Source organism: Anas platyrhynchos, chromosome 1 (genome assembly GCF_047663525.1).
Source record: "Anas platyrhynchos isolate ZD024472 breed Pekin duck chromosome 1, IASCAAS_PekinDuck_T2T, whole genome shotgun sequence".
Taxonomy (NCBI): Eukaryota; Metazoa; Chordata; class Aves; order Anseriformes; family Anatidae; genus Anas; species Anas platyrhynchos.
In genome coordinates, this window is record NC_092587.1 from 71,472,192 (window position 1) to 71,486,641 (window position 14,450).

At 42.3% G+C, this 14,450-nt stretch overlaps 1 protein-coding gene and 1 pseudogene across 6 annotated transcripts in view; both read left to right on the top strand.

The window, feature by feature from the left end:
* The window catches only part of WNT7B (Wnt family member 7B), a 97,973-nt gene that overhangs the window by 20,144 nt on the left and 63,379 nt on the right, over positions 1 to 14,450 (top strand). The window lies entirely within an intron of this gene.
* On the top strand, positions 11,202 to 11,348 carry LOC113842481 (U1 spliceosomal RNA; annotated as a pseudogene).

The following is a 14,450-nucleotide window of genomic DNA, read 5'->3' on the forward strand; positions in this document are numbered from 1 at the left end:
CTTTAGTTCTTAAAAAATAAATGTATCACTATAAAGCTTTCTTTTTTTTCTCTCTTTCTCTCTTTTTTTTTTTTTTAATTTAAAGTTTCTTGGCTTATTTGAAGTCCTTTTATCTTGAGTTTCTATTTCCAGAGTAGAAGTTTCCTTTTTAATAGCAGCTGAGGCTTAAATCAAGAAAACATGGAAAAAAATTAAGTATACTGGCTTAAGAGAACTTGTAGTTACATGCATATGTTTAAGTAGACCATGACCTAAACCTAGAAAACATGGGACATACACAGGGCCTACCACCCTCCTATGGTCCCAGAATACAAAGGGATTTCAACACAATTAACTCTTTCCTAAATCAGGTTATTAAGTTGAGGGATAGCTCTCAATTTTACTTTCTTATTAGTATCTAACACACAAAAAGTGAGCTGAAAACATAAAGTGCCAGTGAAATCTCAGGTTGGGGCATGACTCAGGTTTTTCCTTTCAGCCTGATGGCTGTGTACAAGGGCTAGACTTGCTGCCTCAGGAGCTTCAGGACATAAGGTGGGGGAGAGTGAGGGGTAGCAAGGGAGGGACAGCAAGGACAGGGGCTGCATATACCCCATGGAAGAGAGAACGGAGAGATATAGGGGGTGGAAAACCCAACAGGAGGGAGAATGAGTGAACTGGGAAGAGAAAAGGGGAAGGAAGCAGCAGAAAGGAAGAAAATCAGAGGTCAGGAAAGCATGAAAAACAGAAGAGATGGAGCTGGAGGGTGAAGCAGACTTTAGGATCATTGCCAGAGGAAGAGTTCTTGGGAGGTTCAGCACTTAGCTGAATCATGGTTTAACCTTTCTTGTTGATCAAACCTCCATCAGCTGATAATAAATGTAACCACCTGAGAGCACATTTTTTGCAACTCAACATGAGGACCAGAGCTGGGAGAGGAGAATAGTCTGGAACCGGGAGGTAAGTGTGGAGTTAGGAGATGTGATCAGAAAGCAGGAGCAAAGCAGCACAGGAAACCACTCTCAGGCAAGTGACACTCTACTGTGCCTCTGACGCTTAGTTGTCCCCCATAGAGGATGTGACTCAACATCACTGGTCAGGAAGAGACAACAAAGAATAGAGCAGGAGATGTTGATGGCTAATTTCAGCAGGCAAAGGATGATCCCCCTTTTGAGGAGAGGGTAGGGGGAGAGATGCAGGAGAGGGCATGTAAAAGGAGTAAGAAACAAAGCAGAGTTTACATCAATAAGAGAATTTGGCTTTGGAAGAAGATTTTCTGCATGGCTGCTCCACATAAATTGTGTTTAGCTCTACAGATTTTGGGATTTCTGACAAGGCTCTTGAATGTAAACTCCTAAGGACAATTTTACCATTTAGCATCCAAATATGCTGTCATCCACTGAACCTAAAGCCTTGTGAGGGTGCACTTTTAAGTTTAGAAATTTGGTGATATTCTAATAACAATGGTTAATAAGCACATAGATTAAAGGCTGTCTTTATGGGATTTCATTTGTGAGTATTGGGGTACTAGGGAGAAAAGGCCTGTCTGGCCTGTGATTCCATAACTGTAGTGTGTAATATATATATTAGTAACATAATATCGCATTTCTTCAATGATAGCAAATGCTGTGTAATACCAGCATGCAGGAGTGAATTGGGACAGTCACTTGGAGGGGACGCTCAGCTTTTCCTTCCTCTAGAGCATGAGTTCATTTCGAAAAACAGGCTTTCAGGGAGTGTAACATTGTGCGTAGCCAAACCATGAAGGATTTTCTTCTCAAAATATATTCAGCTTCTTTCTTCCCATCTCAATAACTAACTCTCTTCAATCTTTCAGCAGACTAGAATGTTGTTTTTGAATATATATATAGGAGCTATTGCTTGGCACAGAATAGAGATTGTGGCTTCCATACACTATCAGGGTCCAGTGTATTACACTGTATTTTGGAATGTGTCTTTATATATATATATATATATAAAGCTACCAGACATATTTCACATCTCTTCTGTTGTCTTCTTCATGAACACAGATATATAAAGGGTTGAGAAACTATAGAGAGACTCGAAGACTTCAAGTGATTTTTGGATCTTACTTTTAGCCCTGTTTAGAGTTCTCTTTCTAAAGTTTCCCCCAATTTTAATTGAAATTATTGCCTCATACACACATACATGATTTCAGTGTAAGTCACACAAAGTGGTCCCTAAAGTTTCACTCAACAGTTCTTACTGAACTCATGTATAAGTAGATCTAAGACAAGGCAAATGTTAATGTGCACTGGCTATTTTATCTCATCCTTCTAAGGAATTTAAACTCATGGAGAGGAACAGAGTGAGATTGTCATCTGAAGTAAACTATTTTATCAAATCTTAATCTCAGTGCAGCTATGCTGGTTTGGATCTTGTCTCTGGTCTCACAGTCACAGACCTGCATTTTTCTTTTTCTGACTCTTCTATTCCCTTCATTACTGTTTTTCCTAAAATATTTTATTTTAGGATTAAGGAAGGAGATAACTGATAGAGAAACACAGCACTGAAACAAGGCTCTGAAGCCATTGATGGTCCTCTTGGTGCATTCTGCTCCTTGGAACAAACCTGGCATCACCTGCTTTCCATGAGATGTAAAAGGTAGAGAGATGCTACCCAGAGAGTAGGAAGCACAGTGTAAATACCTGGAGGAAGGTTCACTCACAGGCTTAGCGACACATGTTCACACACATGTCACCCAGGCAGAACAGTAAATGCTACAGTGCTTCTAAGCTGAGAACACATATCTGGGCAAACATAGGTTATTATAACTCTGGACAGCAAACCACAAAGGCATTCAAAGAATCACCACCACAACATTTTACAGAATATTATTACAACTGTCACCAGCAGTTCTGTCAGAAATCTGAAAATTGCAAAGGACAAAATTTAGCTACTGAGGAGCAGAGAATTCTCAAAAATTCTCTGGCAGTATGCTGGCACAGTTTGGACCAGAGAGAAAAATGCTGGGCTTTGCTGCTAAGCATCCTGAAGAGAACAGGGAGGAAATATCAGAATGATATTACATTATCATCTACACCTCTTCCTTTACAATCCTCCATGCATTCTTGTGAGCATCTTTATGCGTGTTCTCTGTCTCCTGAACTGCAACACCCCTGGAGCTGCATTAGCTCCGTGGACCAACTGGAAGGCAGTTCTTCATCAAAACCTCTGACCTCACCATAGTTGTCAATTTGGAAATGGGTTTGAATTTTATGAGAGAGAAAGTAAAATGGAGTTCTGCTCATCTGTTCTATATCTGTAGCAGGAGAATGTGTCACAGTATTAGTGGCACACTAGTTAAATCATACCTTTGATGTCACATAAAGCACCCAGTTGGGCATGGTCTCTCTTGTTGTTAAAAGACTTATTTTGTGCATTTATATATTCTGATATAAAATACCTGATATTGTGTGTTGCTCAAGAACTTCATTATACATTATTGATTGTCAGAGGAGAAGTAGAGATTCGAACACAAGGATCTGGGAGCTGGAGCTTCTGGAACTTGGGAAGCTTCCACAGGGGGGAATTTTGGGGGCTGGAGCCTTTGGGGTATCTTGATAGGAGGTGGAGCAGGGCGGCTGTTGAAGAAGTGGAGAACTTGAATTTCTGCTTTCAGTCCTATGACTGACAATGGCTCTAAAGAACCCTCTCCACTCTGTGTCCTTTTCAGCTGCTCCTTCAACCAGAAGTGCCCCACCAGTGCATTTCCTAAAGGCTTTAGTTAAATTATTAGAAGTGAAATGGTTAAGCACACTGATTGCCATTTTCACCAGATTTCAGTAAAAGCAGATTTGTAACATAAACCATGCAGCTTGAATTTCTACCAGAGCTATAGTTCCAGACTCCTTGCAGACTGAAGGGAATGGCAGAGTTACAGTAGTTTGTATGTTGAAGGGCTAAGGGAATTTTTAATATATTCATTTTTTAATATATTCAGTGTCCTGGTAATGGGAGGCACCAAGAAGGTGGAGATACTGAATGCTTTCTTTGCTTCAAGGATTCCCCCCCAGGACTCCTTGACCCTGGAGGGAGGAGAAAGAGTCTGGGAAGCGAAGATCTCCGCCCCGGTTGACAAGAGAGTGGTTTGGGAGCATCTGAGTAGGCTCAACACACACAAATCCATGGGTCCCTATGGGATGCATCCACGTGTGCTAAGGGAGTTGGCAGAGGTGATTGCTGAACTGCTCTCTACCATCTTTGAAAGGTCCTGGAGAACAGGAGAGGTGCCTGAAGACTGGAGGATAGCCAATGTCACTCTGGTCCTCAAGAAGGGCAAGAAGGAGGATCCAGGAAACTACAGGCCAGTCAGTCTCACCTCTGTCCCTGGAAAGGTGTTGGAACAGTTTATTCTGGATGCCATCTCCAAGCAATTGGAAGAGAAGAATGTTATGAGGAGTAGTCAGCATGGATTCACCAAGGGGAAGTCGTGCTCAACCAACCTTGCTGCCTTCTATGATGTCATCACCAGCTGAGTAGACTAGGGGAGAGAGCAGTGGATGTCACCTACCTTGACTTTAGCAAGGCTTTTGATACCGTCTCCCATGACATCCTACTAGCAAAGCTGAGGAAGTGTGGGATAGAGGAGTAGACAGTCAGGTGGGTTGAGAACTGGCTGACTGGCTGAGCTCAGAGGGTGGTGATGGGCGGCACAGAGTCTGGCTGGAGACCTGTGACTAGCAGTGTTCCCCAGGGGTCAGTGCTGGGTCCGGTCTTGTTCAACATCTTCATCGCCGACCTTAATGAGGGAATAGTGTCTGCCCTCAGCAAGTACACCAGTGACACAAAGCTGGGAGGAGTGGCTGACATGCCAGAAGGCTGTGCTGCCATTCAGCGAGACCTGGACAGACTGGAGAGGTGGGCAGGAGGAAACCAAATGAGGTTTAGTAAGAGCAAGAGTAGAGTCCTGCACCTAGGAAGGAACAACCACATGTATCACTACAGGCTGGGGGGCGACCTGCTGGAGAGGAGCTCTGAGGAGAAGGACCTGGGGGTCCTGGTGGACGACAGGTTGACCATGAGCCAGCAGTGTGCCCTGGTGGCCAAGAGGGCCAATGGGATCCTGGCATGCATTAAAAAGAGCATGGCCAGCAGGTCAAGGGAGGTGATCCTCCCCCTCTATTCTGCCCTGGTCAGGCCTCACCTGGAGTACTGTGTCCAGTTCTGGGCTCCCCGGTACAAAACGACAGGGATCTCCTGGAAAGAGTCCAGCGGAGGGCCACAAAGCTGATTCAGGGCCTGGAGCATCTTCCCTATGAGGAAAGGCTGAGAGACCTGGGTCTGTTCAGCCTGGAGAGAAGAGGACTGAGAGGGGATCTCATCAATGTGTATAAATACCCAAGGTGTGGGAGACCGAGGGATTTGGCCAACCTCTTTTCAGTGGTTTGTGGGGATAGGACAAGGGGCAAGGGCCACAAGATGGAGCACAGGAAGTTCTGCACCAACATGCGAAAGAACTTCTTCGCAGTGAGGGTGACGGAGCACTGGAACAGGCTGTCCAGGGAGGTTGTGGAGTCTCCTTCTCTGAAGATATTCAAGGCCTGTCTGGATGCCTACCTGGGCAGCCTGCTCTAAGGAACCTGCTTTGGCAGGGGGTTGGATCCGACGATCTTTCAAGGTCCCTTCCAACCTCTACAATTCTGTAATTCTGTGATTCTGTGATCAAGATGTTGCTGTAGTTTCCAAACCATAAACAAGGACATGTCAATGCAGTTGGCCCCAACTAGTATCTGTGTGAAAGCCTGCCAATATATGTGCGAAGTGTTGCTGAGCATGTGCAAACCTGTGCCAGCCAAGCCTTGTTGCCTCTGTCATCATGTATTCCAGCAATAGCTCTTCTGGAGCTCCACACACATGAGCACATCCTGTATGCTCCTCTATGCTGGGGTGTGAGCACTGCCAGGGTGGTGTTCAGTGGTACGTGCTTTCTGTGCTCCTGTGTGATGTCCTGTACAGGAGAGGATATAAACAGTTCAGAGAGGTATAAAACATATCATTTTTGCTACATGCCATGTCTGTCTCTCTCTAAAGCCATTTGTTTTATCATTGAGAATTGGATGACTTGTCTGTAATACAGCACTGACATGGTGGAGTTGTCACAATGTCCAGTTGTGAAATCATCCCATTGTGGAAAAATCCCTTCAAATGTCACTTCCCTAATGACGTGGCAATTGGTGTCGATCTGGAAAGTGAATTTCAGCATCATGTCAGCTCACTTGGGCCCCAGCCATGCAATGCTGGATGGGATATTTTGTTACTTGGTGTGGTTGTTTGCTACCATGATAAAATACAATTTTATTGTAAAGGTAAAAAGACTTCTACTTCACAGGCCAGAGGGAAAATGACAACATATCAGAACAGGAGTACTTTTGAAGCAACCTGAGGCTGCTATCCTTATAAAAATGCAGATTGCCTCAGGGTCAATGAGTATAGTTGTATAAAGTCTACAAATGGTCAGAAAGTCCTAGCTTCTCTGTTGTACAGCACACTCATTGCCGGTGGCAATGACTTATAAGATATTTCACATTAAGCCTGTCAATCTACCGAGACTAACTGTTCCATCTCTGATATGAGAAGTACTGTTTGTGGGGGAAATATGTTTATTTATGTGCTACTGTTTCTATAAGTTCTCCTTAGGTTTGGAGCTTCAGAAATGGCTCTGGCATGCCCAGGTTAAGGTGCTGGATAAATTATTAGGCATTTCTGCAGCTTACCAGCTGATATCACCACAATGTAATAGATATCAATGTACGTGCTGAACAAAGCAATCTGTTGTATCAGGTTCCCACCTACTTCACTTCAGCGAGAGGTTGATGTTTTGTGGCCTAATTTCACTGAAGTGCGTAATCCTGGGAGTATCCCATTGTCTCTGATCTGAACTCAGTGGGAACATATACAGACTTAAAACTTTCCACACGCTCTTAGAAACATGCCTAAAGCCCATGCCTGGTGTACTCCATGGAACAAACACCGGAAGGTTGAGTGTCTTCTGCAGCCACTGGTGACAAGTGTGCTTCGGTCACAGCGTACTCCCTAGGGTGGGTGATTGCTTCACCAGGCTGTTTACAATTACATTTTTTTCTGACCAGGGCTGTTTAGTTTGCCCCTTTGCTCTCAGACCTTTGCTTGGACAGTCTGGGTCACTTTTTAAGAGCTGCATTTAAAACACAAGTTCAGATCTCTTTGGGAAATCTGCCTGCAATCATCAAAATTGAATGGGACAAATCTATATATGTAACATTCTGAATATACATTGTCACTCAGTTGCCTAAAGGAGATATGAGATCTTGAGGAAATTGGGCTGCTTCTGTGCTGGAAATCCGTCTTTCAACTCCTTGGAAATCCAAGTGATGGACAGATGTCCTTTCAATAATCTGGCTTCCCAGCACTGTTACAAGCTGTACTGAAAGCCTGGAGAATATAGTATGTACTGACTCACACACGTGTGTCACTGACCATGCATCCAGCTGAAGATGTGTGCCTTGCCCAGCGACCTGTATAGTGCTGCCTTTCTTCTCACAGAGCTGCATCCCTGGCTGCATCACCACCCCATCTGGTGATCTAGAAGGGAAGGAGAGGGAAAAACATGGACACAGGCAAGGTCCTGAGCAGAATGGAAATACTAAGATAGCAATAATGAGAACTGATACTGCTCCTGCCTTCCTATGTACATATTGCCAGGCAACTTCTACAGTGAGGACAGTCATTTCTCTGGAGTCCTCAGAGACTCCTGTGGACTTAAGCAGTCTTTAGCACAGGCCACATTTGTTTGCTCCAATCATTTGCTTTAACAGGGTGAGTCAAATAGCTCCAGTTCCCTCCCAGTTTGAGACATGGTTGATTGAAGGGGAGGGTGTGGAGGTTGCAGCAGGAGGGAGAAAGAAGGAATAGTCTCCTTTGAAAGTGAATAAATGCTACCACTTCTGCTAATTGCATAAAAGTCAAAAGCTAAGCCATAAATGGTAGTGCAAGTCTGAGATTACTCGACAGTCCTGTTATTCAAATGCAGAATGCTGTATGAGGCAAATATAGAAGAGCTTAGTGTTAGAAAAGGCTCTTATCTTCACTTCTTAAACCACTCGTGTGTTATGACAAGTCATCCCCAGCCTAACAAATGAAGCTTAGAGCACCCACCAGCAGCATTAAAAAGTACAGATGCTGAGAACGCTAACAGTGGACCCAAATGGCCCCCAATATTTGAAGAACTGACACCTCAGTTCAGCCTTCACTCATATCCCTTTCTCATGAAAGGTCTGAAACTCACCTGTCTGACACCTGCAGATGACCATGCAAAATACTCTTTTTGATAGGAGAATTGACTTCCCTGTCACATTAATCTAGTAATAGACTCTTATGGATTTCAATAGTCTTTGGATCAAGCTCAGGAGTGACCGATAATGCACACAGAGCATTAACATGTGGCCCTGAAGGATGGCAGACATCACAGCTTCTGCTTGTATTTGGCAGCTCCTGTTAAAGCCAGGGCATACCAGAATGGCTCCCTGAGATGACTTGCTGTGGAGTGGCAGAAAACTGGCCTTGGTGTTAATATCTAGAGTTGTTTTCAAAGTGAACTGGATTACATATTTGTGCATGGGATCTTTCCTTTGAAAATTTCAGTATATGGAAACCACAATTGCTCCATGATAAGAGGTAAACAAAGAACAAAAGGAACTATCGTGTTGCAATCCATTTGGATGTTTATCTGTAGCAACACATAGAGGTGGATTCACACGACCAAATTTAGGCAACTAAGAGAGTCAAGTTAGGCGTCTAGTCTCCCTGCATGCTTTGTATAGTTAATGGAGAAACAGGCAGGTCCATGGCATTGTTCAATCCACCTCCATTGTGAATCATCCTGGGACTCAGCTAGCTCTTTCCTTGATGGTAGAAGGAATTTAGGGTGCCCTGTTGCCTAACTCAGGCACCTTTGGCAACATTATGAATGGTATAGAAAATGGGCCCAATGAAGAACACTACCAAATATCACCACTGAATTCCTATTAAAATGAATCAGACCTAACTTTGAGTAAGAATGCTGAGATTCAGGAGAGTTTGAAGGGAGCAAATGTTATGCTAAATAGGCAGGGGACCAAAAACTCTGTGCCTATATCACACCTTGGATCCCAAGTAACATAGGGAAAATGCAGTCCTGGCAGTCTTTCTGCTGCATGAATTTTCAGATTGATGAATGGGAGCTGTAATAGTCCCACATAAATTAAAATAGTCTTGCTACATTGCAGCAGCAGCATCCTTCTTTATGCTGGTGGACTGAATGACAGCACTGTTACATGACAGCATCTCTATGGAGGTGGGATAGTGAGGGCCCACTTACAGGGGTCCACTTACCCACTGAAACAAAGCAGTTCCACAGCCTTTTGTATAAGTTATCAGCACCATGCTCAATGTACAGCTGAGGAGGAAGGAGAACAAACCTCTTTCTAATTCAGGTAAGGAGTTCAGCAGCAGTACAAGCAGAGGTAACACAATCCCTATTGCTGCTGAAACATGTTTGGGACTTCCAAGCAGTGTGAATGAGTCACAGGGAGGGACAGAGAGAGAGAGAAAGAAAAGCAAGCTCAAATCTGGGAAGGTAGGAAGTGTGGGTGGAAGGCAAATACCATAGAAGAGCAAAGGGCTGCTGTGTGAGTTAATTGAATCCTATACTAATACTTATCATAAATACCAAAGAGGTTTTAGCAACCGCAAGCTTTCAGAAAACAGTAAATGAAAACTGTTTCCTGTGGCCAGAAGTACCAGAGAGGAAGATGTGAGTGGAGGAAAAAGAGATAGCAGGACTGTGAACACAAGGGAAAGAGTACTGCGGAATATGACATAATGGAACATGGATTAGCAGTGATTATGTGGCATGGATAACAAGATCAGATGATTAGCTTTTCCAGAAAGATGCTGTTTTTTTTTTTTTTTTTTTTTTTTTTTTTTTTTTTTTTCCCCAGTTATCTCTTCTTAACAGGGTGCCAGAATGCAAGAACAATACAAGAAAAACTCTTCTTATTCTAGTGGCTTTTCTTCTCATAACTCTGTACATTTTGCACATAAAGCATTGCAGGATACTTTTTTTTTTTTTTTTTTTTGAGCTACTTAATTTTAGTATTATGTTGCTTGCTTGCTTTGGTTTTCAGACAGCAATGAAAGCAAGTCTTATTTTTAACTATCAAAGCTGCTTTTCGGGAGCTATGTCAATGTGGACATCACCATTTATTACTTTATACTCCACAACATTATCTTCAACAAGGGCCTGCCCCACGGGGTGCAAAATGCATCTTAGAAAGTAAGGAAGAAATGCAATGCAGAGGAGAGTACAAAGAGATTTCTTTGACCCTTTCATGAGAATGTTATAAAATAAACCCTAAACTTTAGGCATTGCCAACATGCGGAAGTGATATAGATATATATATATATATATAAATTTCCAGGAGGACAGAATGCAGTGAGTTTCAAATATAATTGCCAGTGTTGGTCTGTTGGTCTCCAAACCTTCCCAGGTAACTCCATCCACATGTTAAGTAGAACAGTATTCAGAATGGATATAATGGTGAGAATCTGGGCCACAGCTGTTGTAAGTTAGCATTATACATACAAGCCAAAACAGAGAGGGAGGTTTTTTCTTGAAATTGTAGGAATGATTGCTGTGCATTTAGTTTGGTGTTGAAACTTTTCCTGTTCTGTGACTGCCACAGTAATTTCAGATGAGGCAGTTCTAAAGGCTCTCAGGAAGAGGCTACAGAAAGGATACTGCCCTGACCTTCATGACTGTTTTTCTCATAATCTCTAGAGTGCTCTTGAGCAGGAATTTGCAACTGACATCAGAATTGCTGCTCAAAGTTGGCATATAAAATCTCCAAGTTTGTGTTGAAATTTCAGCTTATTTATTTATCTATCTATCTATCTATCTATCTATCTATCTATTTATTTATTTCTTCTGGAGAACTGCCAATGAATCATGTGTGTGGATTGTGTGCCTAAGTGTGCATGGTGTCTTTAACTTCATGGTCACATTTTCCTATGGGATGCCCACATCAGGAGTGCATACCCTAGTATATTTGCTGAAATTGACTGAGGGTCTGCAGGCTTGCTACTTGTGGCTGTGAATGAACACAGGCTGTCTGGACAAGAGAAGGAAGGTCCTGTGGATCAGATGTTTGCGTGTTGCTATCAGGAGCTACATTCTCTTTCCTGTCCTATCCTGGCAGGGGAGGCACCATGATCAGGCAGGTGGTTTTCCCTTACACTCCGGGTATGCTGATCCCTACGATTTCCCCAAATGTAGGAAACTTGAATGTATAATTTGTGGTAGTGGGGGACTGCATTTGTGCTCTCCCCTGGTAAAGGAATTGGAGCTAGATGATATTTAAGGTCCCTTCCAACCCGAACCATTTTATGATTCTATACCATTTACCTGTGTATTGCTAGCAAAGTCATTCAAACTTCTTTTTCATTTTTTTTTTTTTTTTTAATTTAGTAGTAGTTGTTCCCCATGTTTGATTGCTTACTTTGGGTTCCCAGCATATGGCTTTCTGAAGTGGTGAACAACCACAGTTGCAGAAAAGCACCAGAAGTCAGAGGGATCAGTGTTTAAAACCAAAAAGTACTCTGAAGGCTGGTGTCTTAAGACCCATCAAACTGAATTGTTCATACCAGCAAATACTTCATAGTTACATCTTACTAAAATGTTAAGGTGGGAGGAATCATATCTCCTTACCTCAAGTGGATAAATTGTTAAATTATTTTTTTCTGTGATTCTCTCACACTTCACATTGGTTGGTACTATACAAAAGCTAAGGTGAAGCTCAGAGTTAACCTATAAAATGGAATAAAATAAATAAATAAATAAAAATAAAATAAATAAAGAATCAAGTCTGGAGTGTGCATTGAGCAAGAAGAAAGTAAAACAGGGCAACTGCTCATCAAGAGAGTGCATCCATCCTGCACACTAAGTGGAGGAGAGGGTCCTGTGGAATAAAAGGTTATGTTACCATAAGCATGGAAGATAGCTGAATTAAAGTTTCACTGTCAGTCCTCATTCTGTCACTTCCTAAATTTTAAGTACTTGAACTTATGACCTTGAAATGTTAGTTTAGAAATGCTTTCTCTCCATTAATGTTATGCATGCTTACAGTGGTTAATATGGAAAGATTGATAGAATGACCCTTGACATGAAAGCCTGATGTAGATTTTTATCCCCTCCATTTTACGGCAACAGCACTTTCCATACTTGATTTTCTGAGGCTTCCTCTATGACTTAATATATTGGCTCACTCACTTTTAAATTAACAAGTTACTTGAAACCTGTTAAATCCTAGAATTTAACAGTTTGGAATTCTAGAGGCATTTACCAAATTCATCCCTCATACTACTTTAATGACTTTGGTATTTGGCTTATTGCACCCATTTTCTTTTGGAAGATTAATCCTGCTAGCCTTACTCACAATGAAGAGATGCATAGACTTGGCCTATTACACTGGACTTCTTTGTATCAACAACTCAGTAAACGAAAAGACATATTTGGATACCTTTGCAGGGCAAAAAAGAACTACTCTGTGTTTTGCAGAAGAAACAGAAGCATTCACAGGGCAAATTACAACTTTGCCACATAGTTGATAGGAAACTGCTAAGTGATGATTTCTTGCAGCAGTTTGCTGAAGATCTCAGTTTGCTTATAAGCTCTTTGTTAAATACATTCTAACTCTTGAACTCTAGCTCCTATTAAAAGAAGGTGCATTTATAGATAAAGGTGTTAGAACACGCTGTATTTTCTACAGCTGATTATGCTGCTGAGAAAGTATAATCCAAACCCTGCCTTTTGCAGAAGGAAAGCAAAGTGCTTGGCTGTGTGTTAGCACATAGGTGCATGTGCACATGTGCATGGGTGTGCAGGTGCCTGTAACAAAGGAGGAGTTAACTACTCTTTGAAAAAAAAAAAATCAACCCTGGCAATTTCTGGTTTTACTTCATTTCTTTTGAAGAAAAAATGTGTGAAAGGTGAAGCCTGCAAAACAACTTGGCTACATTAGGCTAGGGAGCATGAAGAAGGCCGACAGCAGAAGAGAGGTATCATGGAATACATCTGGACATAAGCAGCATTGGTTGGAAGACATCATCATGCCATGGCTGTTTGGTGGCTAAGGATAAGATGGATGTTGTAGGCTCCCCAGGGGCCTCACCAAGTCCCTTCTGTAACAGGCAGATTTACCATCCCTGTTGCCAGTGTTGGCTCCAAGTCCAAGAGGTAGGTCTGAGAATGTGACTTTTTCCTCTGAGGGTCCCCAAGGTTATGGATAAACTTGCAGTGAGTATGGCAGTACCCTCCAGCCTTTCAAAACCCAAAGACAATGGACAGCTGGGAAGAGCCTAAGCCATGGGAAGCAATGGGTTAAATTTACTATCTCACCATTCATCTACCCAGAGAAAAAAATAGAGAGATTGGCTTGTGAAGAAAGAGAAATCAACTCAATCTTCAGTTGCTACTGTCAGTGTCATAGAGCAGAATTAAATTTCATACTGCAGAAGTTTCAGTTTTCTCTTTGACTGTCAGTGGCATACATAATTGCCTGAATCAGTGATGGGAAGCTGAAAACAGAATCATTCAGATATTTATAACAGCAAACGTTATAGCAGGAGTCATAAGAGCAAACCACTAAGGGGAGGAATGGACCATTCACCTTTGAAAGTGCTCATAGAAAGTCTGGATCCTTTCTGGCATGGGCTATGGTCTTTGGTTTCTTAAATTAGTAGTTCATGGCCTCTTTAGAGGTCCAGTAAGGGTTCAGATGGTATTACAAAGTTTTAGGTAGCAGCATGCAGCCACTTGGTTCCTCCAAGGTGGAGGAGTGAGGGGCAGCTGTGGTTACTGACTGACTGTGGTTGCACCAGCCAAAGCACTGTGCAGCAGCTTCAATTTGCTGACAGGAGATTGGCTCCTATAAACTGAGGTGCCTTGCAGCCAGCTAGGAGAGTAAAGATGGTGGAGCAGAGAAGAGGTATGTTACTGCCAGGTGAGGAATCAACATAGTTGACATTAACAAATCCACAAAATTTGTGTTGTAGTTATACACAGGCTGCATCTATGATAAGAATTTGAGATATAATTTATCTACTATGTCCTCCTTGTCTTTAGAAGGAGATAATCAATGCATGTGATAATACTTATTTTAATGTTAATATTAGTCTGTTTAAGATAGTTGAATTTAAAAATGGTCCTTAAGATGGTACTGCTGAGCAACATGAAATGAGACATTTAAGATTTGCTATACCTACAGTCATATGCCTTCTTTGGGACTGGGAAACATTGACGTATCTTTGGAAAAAGTGAAGCGGATGGTTTGTTTTGTAATTACTAAGTGCTGGACTCAGCACCTGGGATGGGGCATCCCTGGCTGTATATGTACAGACTGAGGGACAAGAGGCTGGAGAGCTGCCCTGCAGAA